At 40.1% G+C, this 9,590-nt stretch overlaps 1 long non-coding RNA gene across 6 annotated transcripts; it reads right to left on the bottom strand.

Annotated features, from left to right (window-relative positions):
• Positions 1–6,252: 6,252 nt before the first annotated feature.
• On the bottom strand, positions 6,253–9,271 carry LOC141708051 (uncharacterized). 6 transcript variants are annotated; one of them, XR_012569345.1, is made up of 6 exons: positions 9,066–9,271; positions 8,415–8,787; positions 7,417–7,598; positions 7,161–7,220; positions 7,003–7,085; positions 6,253–6,869 (listed from the first exon to the last, which is right to left on the bottom strand). It is a non-coding gene; the product is annotated as an uncharacterized LOC141708051 (long non-coding RNA). The 6 variants fall into 6 exon arrangements; XR_012569346.1 differs by having other exon boundaries at positions 8,415–8,515; positions 9,066–9,270; XR_012569347.1 differs by having other exon boundaries at positions 8,415–8,511; positions 9,066–9,270.
• Between the last annotated feature and the right edge of the window lie 319 nt (positions 9,272–9,590).

The raw sequence follows: 9,590 nt of genomic DNA, 5'->3' as shown, positions 1-9,590 counted from the left end.
GGAATCCTATGTCGACGATATGATTGCAAAGTCTACAAGCATCCCCGGTCATATAGGAGACCTAAGAGAATGCTTTGACCACTTGAGAAAATACTCACTCAGGCTCAATCCAGAAAAGTGCACATTCGGAGTAGGGGCAGGAAAATTTCTTGGATTTATGATAAGCAACCGGGGAATTGAGGCCAACCCAGAAAAGATAAAGGAAATCCAGGAGATGAAGCCTCCCTGAACACAAAAGGATGTGCAGAAGTTAGCAGGGTCACTGGCAGCACTTAGAAGATTCATCTCAAAGCTAGCCAAGAGATGCCTACCATTCTTTGACCTATTAAAAGGAGCAACCAACAAGAAAGAACTTAATTGGAGCCCGGAATGCCAAGGCGCATTTGAAGAAATTAAAAGGTACCTTTCTCAGCCCCCTGTATTAACCAAAGCCCAACCCGGGGGGGGGCCTATCCCTTTACCTATCAGCAGGGGCCCTGGCAGTTGGAGCATCCCTGATCAGGGAAGAGAATGGCAAACATCAACCAGTTTATTATGTGATCCAAGTGCTAAAAGATACGGAGACCCGATACCCAAGGCTAGAAAAGTTTGCTTTTGCCTTGGTCACAACATCCAGGAAGCTCAGGCACTAGTTCCAGAGAAGGGAGATACAGGTGGTAACTAACCAACCCTTAACGAAGATAATAAACAAGCCAGATATCTCAGGAAGGTTGGTAAATTGGGCAGTCGAGCTAAGTCAATTCAATTTGAGTTTCATCCCAAGAACAACAATCAAAGCCCAGGCTCTAGCTGATTTCATCATAGAATGCAATTTCCCGGAAGAAGAGCCTGTGCCCATGATCATTGACCCCGAGAGAAACACCGATCAAAATATAGGAGCCTGGGCTCTCAAAGTTGATGGTTCTTCAACAAATGAGAGGTCAGGAGCCGAGCTCATCCTAAAGAGCCCAGAGGGATTCACAATTTAAACAGAAATCTCCTTTGGCTTTTCAGCAACAAACAACCAGGCAGAGTACGAGGCCCTAATAGCAGGATTGAAGCTAGACAAGGCACTCAGGATCCAGAACCTCAAGATCTACAGCGACTCTCAGATTGTAGTGAAGCAAACAAACGGCGAGTACATAGCCAATGATCCAGTTTTAGCCAAGTACCAGGCTCTGGTCCAAAGCTACCTCGCCTTGATACCAAAATCACAAGTCATTCAAATCTACAGAGAAGAGAATTCAGAGGTTGATACACTATCTAAACTGGTTCAAAACTCATCAGATCTGGATTGCTCCGTCTACTTCGAAGAGTTACAGAGACCAAGCATAGAATCTGAAGAGGTCATGGAAATAGACAACATCCCAAATTGGATGACTCCATTTATCAACTACTTGGAGAAGGGAGAGCTCTCGGAAGATAAAGGGAAGGCTCAAAGGTTAAAAGCCAAGGCAGCAAAATTCTTCATTGAAGAGGGGATACTCCAACTCTTCAGCAATGTCACCCGGACAAGCCCAGTCCTACCCTCTTCAGTCTTGTCACCAATCCCTTTTGCTGTATGGGGCATTGATATCATGGGACCCTTCCCCAGGGCCAGAGGAGACCTCAGGTACTTGCTAGTCTTAATTGATTATATGACCAAATGGGTAGAGGCAAAGGCCATGAGAACAATAAACCAGCAAGATTGCATCAAGTTCATGGACAACATCTTGATAAGGTTCGGGATCCCGAGAGTACTAGTCTTGGATAATGGGCCGCAGTTTGTTGGAGCAGAATTTGAATCCTACCTTCAAGAAAGGGGTATCCGACACAAGAAATCATCCGTAGCCTACCCTCAAGGAAATGGCCAAGTAGAAGTAACCAATCGAATCCTTCTCCGGAGAATGAGAAGAGGCTCAGGGAAAGCAAAACCAAATGGCAAGAAGAATTGCCTAATGTACTATGGGCTTATAGGACCAGCCCCCGGACAAGCACAGGAGAAATGCCCTTCAAACTAGCTTACGGAACTGAAGCAATGCTACCAATTGAAGTAGGATCCCCCTCCCATCGAGCAATCAACTTTGATGAAATAGCAAATGAGGAGGGGCTCAGAACAAATATTGAGCTAATTGATGAAGTCCGAGACCAGGATGTGGCAAGGATGGAGAAGTACAAGGAAAAAACTAAAGAGCACTTCAGTAAGAAGTCCTGGGTCAAAAACTTTCAAGTTAGAGACCTGGTACTTCGAGACACGGAAGCTTCAGATCCTACAAACACTGGGAAGTTAATGCCAAGATGGGAAGGCCCTTATAAAATCAAGGAAGTTCTAAGGCTAGGAACATACAAGCTCATGAACATGGATGAATCCGAGATCCCAAACACTTGGCATGGACTCAGGCTCAGAAAATTCTACCAGTAGAAAAAGCAACCAAAAACTTGTAGCCTATGGCAAGCAACCAATCTATGATCCTATATTTTGTATGAAGAAAATTTCAAGTCAATGAAAAGAATTTTCCTTTCCCAAAAAGTTATTACTTCTTTTAAATTACTAGTAAGGAAAGCAAAAAACAATCCGGATATAGTCTCACAGCCGGATTGGAAGCAAAAAATAAAAGAAACCACTATTTACTTAGAAAATTTCTAAGTAAATGGAGCAATCATCAATCCGGATATGGTGTCATACCCGGATTGAAAGCAATATTATAAGCAAAAAACAACCCGGACAAGCATCCAGATCTGGGTTGAAAATAACTATAATGTACTCAGATTGTTTTCTAAGTACATAAAGCAAAATAAGCAAACATCAATCCGGAGTGGTAGCATACCCGGATTGAAAGCAATATTACAAGCAAAAAACAACCCAGACAAGCATCCAGATCCGGGTTGAAAACAACCATAATGTACTCAGATTGTTTTCTAAGTACATAAAGCAAAATAAGCAAACATCAATCTGGATTGGTAGCATACCCGGATTGAGAGCAATATTATAAGAAGCCAGATCCAGGTTGCCACAACCTTTATGTACTCAGATTGTTTTCTAAGTACATAAAGCAAAATAAGCAATCATCAATCCGGAATGGTAGCATACCCGGATTGAAAGATAAAATAAAAACTGAAATAAACCCGGATAGGAATCCAAATCCAGGTCAAAAGCAACCATTGTGTACTTAGATTATCTCCTAAGTACAAAAAGAAGAAAAAGCAACTATCAATCCGGTTATGGTATCATATCCGGATTGATATACCACACGAAAAGCAAAATCAACCCTGATAAGGCTTCATACCCAGAACCACCCGGCTATAAACCCAATCCGGGTTGGGGGCCATAGCCACAGCCCGGATTAGAATCATTTGTGCACTAAAACCAGGATCCGGATTGCTCATGAAAGCGAAAACTACCGGATGGAGTGTCCTACCCGGACCGGAAGATAAGCAAATATTTTCTAAAATGGAAGGAAAGTACAAGGCAACGAAAGTAAAATTTAAAGCAGAATCCGGATTGCCATCAATCCGGAACAAATCCAAATATTACAAATAGTTCAAATTAAAGTACGAGAATCAGAAATCCTATGAAATGGAAATTACATGGGCAAGGCCCGAAAAGCTTAACAAAGCTGTAACAAATCTAAAGGAAGCTGGGACTAGGACCGTCATGAGGTTCCGGTTCCCCCTTACCCTGTTCAACACATGCCTTGGCCGCCAGGAATTCTTGAATGAAGCTGTCCTAGGAAGATAAGGGATCGGTTTTGATATGCCGTTCAGCAACAATCCAGGACCTGCGAACCTCGGGCACCCCAGCTTGGGACCTCAAAGTGATACACACCACTGGCCTTGAACTCAGCAATTATGGCTTCCTTATTTAAATCCTCCTTTGTAGTAGGCCGGCCTTGAGCTTCTCCACCTCCTTGGCAAGACCATCAGCCCGGTCCTTCTCCTCCTTCAGCCGCTCATTCAATCCAGATTCGACAGTCCGGAAGCTCTCCCAAGCCTCGTCCAGCTCATCCTTCAAGTTATCAACGTGCAACTTCTCAGCTCTAGTCCGGTTCTTGGCCTCCCAGATCTTTGTAAAAGCAACATCCGAGCAGATGGATATGGCGCTCTAGAGCTGGAAAAAGACAAGACAGAAACTAAGTACAGACTAAATTGGGGGGCACAATCCGGAACTAAAGTCATAGAAATTCAATTACCTGCCCCCACTGCCCGGTTACCCTCTTCAAAGCGGCAGCCATGTTGTATCCCTCAACTTCCTCCCAGTCATCCTCAGAGGGGATGCTTGACATGAACCCGGCTAGGTCAACCAAAGACTTGGTCCCTATCTTCACAGCATCCCTATCCGGACCTTTTCCTTCCGAGTCGCAGATGACCCGGTTGGAGATAGCAGCTTTACCCCGGGGGGCTTTCCCAGAACCGACTTTCTCTTCTTAGAGGCAGGGGCCTCATCCCCGGATATCTCCTGGACATCCGGATCATCAGTCAAGGGCACATTGGCTGGATCGACCACATTCTGAGGGGCAGAAGATTTGGCTCCCCCCTCTGCATCCGCGGAACCGGATCCGGTCCCAGGAGCTCCCTTAGTTGTCTTATAAGCCAGGCCCAAAGAGTTGAAAGCGGCGGCATAAGCGGAAGAAGACATTATTGCCCTGAAGGAAGGATAGTAATGTGGAAAGCCTGCAGAAGAGGAAAAAAGAACCATGTTAAAATAAAGATACCAATTGGCCTGGACTAAGCAACCAAAACCGGAAAACTAAGGACCCGGATCAAGGACCCGCATTTATCCAAACAAATTACAAGTAAAAAGCAGATAGGGCCAAGATCCGGATCAGCAAGCAAAACTAAGGACCCGGATCAAGGACCATCATTTATCCAAACAAATTACAAGTAAAAAGCAGATAGGGCCAAGATCTGGATCAGCAAGCAAAACTAAGGACCCGGATCAAGGACCAGCATTTATCCAAACAAATTACAAGTAAAAAGCAGATAGGGCCAAGATCCGGATCAGCAAGCAAAACTAGGGACCCGGATCAAGGAACAACATTTATCCAAACAAATTACAAGTAAAAAGCAGATAGGATTGGGATCCGGGTCAACAAGCAATGCAAGGAACTCGGATCAGAGACCAGCACTTTTTCCAAATGAATTACAAGTCAAAAGCAAATATTACTATGATCTGGATCGATGAGAAAGGAAGAAAGCCGGGTCGGTGAGAAACTTACATCCGAGTTGGAACAACAACTTATGATTCATAAACGTGTCCCGGGTCAGCTGAAACCCGAGGCAATCACAAAATCTCTTAATCTGGTTCACGGCTTCCCCTTCCAAGATCGCAGGTGTCAACTTCGTCTGGACACCTCCCACGGTGAAGTAAGGAAGGTAGGCCAAGTCAAAACCCTTCAACATTATCAACTCCCCGTTCCAGTGCTTCAGGGAAGTCTGATGCATAACTGGCTTGGCTATACCCGGGCCATAACCACACTCGGCAGCCCGGAAGCTGAGTTCATAAAAGGGTTTCTAGCTGGATTTTGAGAGGTAAAAGATTTGGTGGAAAAGCTCAAAGGTGGGCAAGAGCCCGGACTTGTTACAGCATGCTATAAACCATGTCATGGATTTGATACCGTTTGGGGTAATTTGCATTGGGGAAATCTTATATATGTGCTTAAATAGGTGCTTAATGAACATATGGCAACGGGGACTCCACTCGGACCTCAGATGCTCCAGCCAAACCGGAACGAAACCATCAGATGGACGGTGGTAAATCCTCTCATGGGGACTCGGCCATCTCCAAGCAATATCGGGGGTTAACTGGAACATGGCCCAGATTGCTGTGCCCATGTCAGCCGGATCGTCCTCCGTATAGAAGTCCTTCAGCTTGTAGTGATCCCGGCCAATCGGGAAACCCGAAAAGGCCTCCACCAAAGCCCTCTGATCCACTACGCCATAAATGGGCTATTGTAATGCCTAAATGGTGTTACATTAGACCCTAAAAGTGTTACAATAGGTCTATTGTAACTCCAGGGGGCGTTACGTATACGAGCATTACAATAGACACCCTAATGTAACACTTCACTGATCTATTGTAACAGAGGAAAATGTTACAATAGGCACCTACTGTAACACTAACAGACCCAAATGTAACACAAAATGAGTGATACAATAACTTGATCAAGATTGCATAAGTGGGACCCAGAAGGGGGCCCATTTTTTTGTGGGGCCCACATGTATTGTAACACAAATTTGTTGTAATTAACCAATTTTATAATGCCACGCTATATCTAAATATACTTTACACCGAAATAGGAAAATGCAACAGTTAATATTAAAAAATTTAATATGCATACTCTGTTTATACAACAATCCCAATACCAAAATAAAATCTCCAAGACATATCCAAAATACTACAAAAACCAACTAAAATTACAACAATTTGATCGATCAGTAAAGTTATAACTGCAACTCAAAATAGTTGAATCAGCTAATCAGTAAAATTCATTATCAAAGCTTGGTGACTGCGGCGTAAATTCATTATCAAAGCTTGGTGTCCTTGTTCCTGTATCTGCACATGGGAATACGAATGAGAAAAAGGCACATAAACTAGCAAAGGAAAAAATGAAAATTGATGGTTTTTAAATTTTCCCTGCAATGAATGACAAAAATCAGCAGATGGTTTGGTTTGTTACTTCCCACATACTTGTTCAGCTCCTGCATTAATCTCAGCACCTGAACCTGGAGCTTTCGTTTTTGGTTTGATCATGACTTCCTTTTTCTTGAACACCTTAATACATAACATTGAGAATCTGCAACTGGGAAACAGCCTTCCAGCTTTGATTTTCAGCTTGTTGGCCTTAGCTCTGAGTTTAAGCATCCATCATTTTTCCTGCTGTATTGTCTGCCTCGAAACCACTTATAAAACCCTTTACCAGTGAAGTAAAAAGGAACGTCAAATAAAAAAATACAGAAACATCTTCCTATTACAAACTTCGTACATAGCAAAAGAAGAAAAAGAAGAACACTTAATTAGAAATTGAAATACAAGAAAGAACAAACCTCTACTTATATGACATCAATTAACTAAAATAGAAGAATTGCAATTCTCCGTGAGTTAATGCACTAATAGGGGAAACAGTTATCTGAAATAAAAATGTTAGTCATGTTAGTCTTTATTATCTTTGTTCTTAGACACTAAAGAAAATTAAGTTACATACATATCCTTCTTGGAGGGAATGGTAGTCTGCATCTATTTCTCCCTCTTTGATTCCTAGAAACTGTGAAAATGATAAAAAGTTGAATTAAGAAGAATTGCGTAAAAGTACACAAGAACGCTTGGCAAGAGTGAAAACCAGGAAGACATAGTGAAGAAAAGAACTCAGCCTTAAAGCATGTGGTAAGAAAACAATCAAATTTTCTAGTAGTGAAGATGCTGTAACAAAGAAAAAAGATTTTGAGAGAAAGTTATCTCACTTCTCGCATAAAAACGAGATTGTTCTCAGACTCTTGTGATACTTTCGTACCATTCATCTCAATTTTTGTCGAATCAGCTACCATAGTCATTGTTGATAATATTTTCCAACTTGTGCTTCAGAAGTAATTTTCTTCCAACCCATTCTGATAATACTATTTCCCTGCTTTGTCAACTTGTATCCCTACAGATTACAGAATGAGAAAACACAATTCAAGTCAAGCTACATGAAATTCTGAATTTTAACCAATTTAGTATTTTAACAGAATACGCGAAAGATGGATCATTATAATCCATATCCTGATACTTAATCTTCATTCTCTCTATAACATTAAAGCAGATACCGTTTCCTTAACTGCCTAAAGATAGTAGAATGGGCTATAAAGGTAGAAAGGCGTACTGATATTGAGAATCAGTTAAGCAAAACTTAAACATGTATTCCTCTCTATACAGTAGTTTTCACAAGGAGGATAAACAAAAAATATGCTAATGTCTTGTTCCAAGTAATTAATTGCCCCAAATAATTTCCCTTGGGAAGGACACATACACACACACACATATATATATAAAGAGATTATTAACATGAGAACTGAGCATGATATTGAATGAAATAGGAACTGTTACCTTCTAATTTTTCACTAATTTATGGTAAATTCGACAAAAATACAAATAATGTAAAACAATGAACTTACATTAATATGGCACAGAGTCACATATCCTTTTAGCAAGCACAGGATGAGACAATACTCACACAATAGAAGAAAGAAGCGGGACTACTATGAAGGGAGAAACTACTTCTAAATTGTTATAAACAACATAAACAGGACAAAAGCATAGTTGACCATCTATATATATTATATGGTGACCAAAACTGTAAACCAGGCCCCAGTCTAGTGAATTCCCACTATTGAACAATACCAAACTATACAATATAAATCACACATTTAGAAAAAGAGAACAAGAGAGCAGAAACCAAATACGGTAGCCTACAAAAATATACCTGGAATGAGCTTATACCAATTGAGCATATCCTCCAAATCGCTGAACACTCCTTTGTTTCCTTAAGTAAACCATGCTCAACACCTTCCTTAACAGAACTATCTATTTGATTAGGACCCATAAAAATTAAAACATATATTCCTTCTTAAGTTTTTTTCATACTCATCATCATCAGACGCATAATCATTGTACCAAATCAACCAATTGATAATACATTCTAGTTAATCATGAAACGAGATAATAATAACATCATACATCACCAACAAGACATATATATAAAATATATATTTTATATATTTGTATATTTAAACTCGCCAAATCAATAGTTTTAAAAAGAGCATCCTAATATCTTGCTTTCGCCTCCTCCGCAGTCCCTAAAAATTATAAAATCCAACCCATTTCATTTCACCATACACATTTATAAATAAAATTAATTAATCACACAAAACACCAATACAGAGAGATCATGATTCAACGAGAATCAACTTAAAATGAGAATAACTAATTTTACAGCTGAATCCGTAATCAAAACTAATATTATGCATAACTTTAATCTTATGTTTAAATTTAGAGCTCTAAGATGCTGAAAAACAGGGAGATTCTAAAATTTAATCGCATAAAATAAATATTAGAGCTTATTGAAGTAAATAACCTCGAGTTAGGGTTTCCGAAGGATTGCGGCTGAGATACAGGGGCGTTGGCGGCTGAGATGAAGACCACATCGTCAAACTCGCAAGGGGCAGAGAGTCTGTGTAATTTGGAGAGAGAGAGGTGGAGAGAGAGAGACCGAGAGAGGGGGCTGAGAGTGAGGGTTTGAAAGAGAAGGTTGAGATTGTAAGAGATGTGTCTAATTCTTGTTTTCATTTGGAGGGAGAAATACCGCCCAAATATTTCACTTAGTAAAATCGTGTATATTTTTTTATTTTGTTTTTTAATTTTAGTTTTTTTAATTATTTAATTTTTATTCATTAAATAGGAAAATAAAAAAGTTTTTAAATTAATGTATTAGAAATTCTAGATTTAAATCATATTATATGCTCCAATGATCATTCACTAGTAAATCAGAATATAATTTAATACTAATTTTTGATTATATTTCAATTTTAATATTTTTAAAAATTAAAAAAGGTACTAATGTAACACCAGTTGTTGGTGTTACATGTTATGCAACACCAAA

The sequence above is a fragment of the Apium graveolens genome, chromosome 2, assembly GCF_009905375.1.
Source record: "Apium graveolens cultivar Ventura chromosome 2, ASM990537v1, whole genome shotgun sequence".
In the NCBI taxonomy this organism is placed as follows: domain Eukaryota; kingdom Viridiplantae; phylum Streptophyta; class Magnoliopsida; order Apiales; family Apiaceae; genus Apium; species Apium graveolens.
This window is presented reverse-complemented; position numbering and strand designations above follow the sequence as displayed.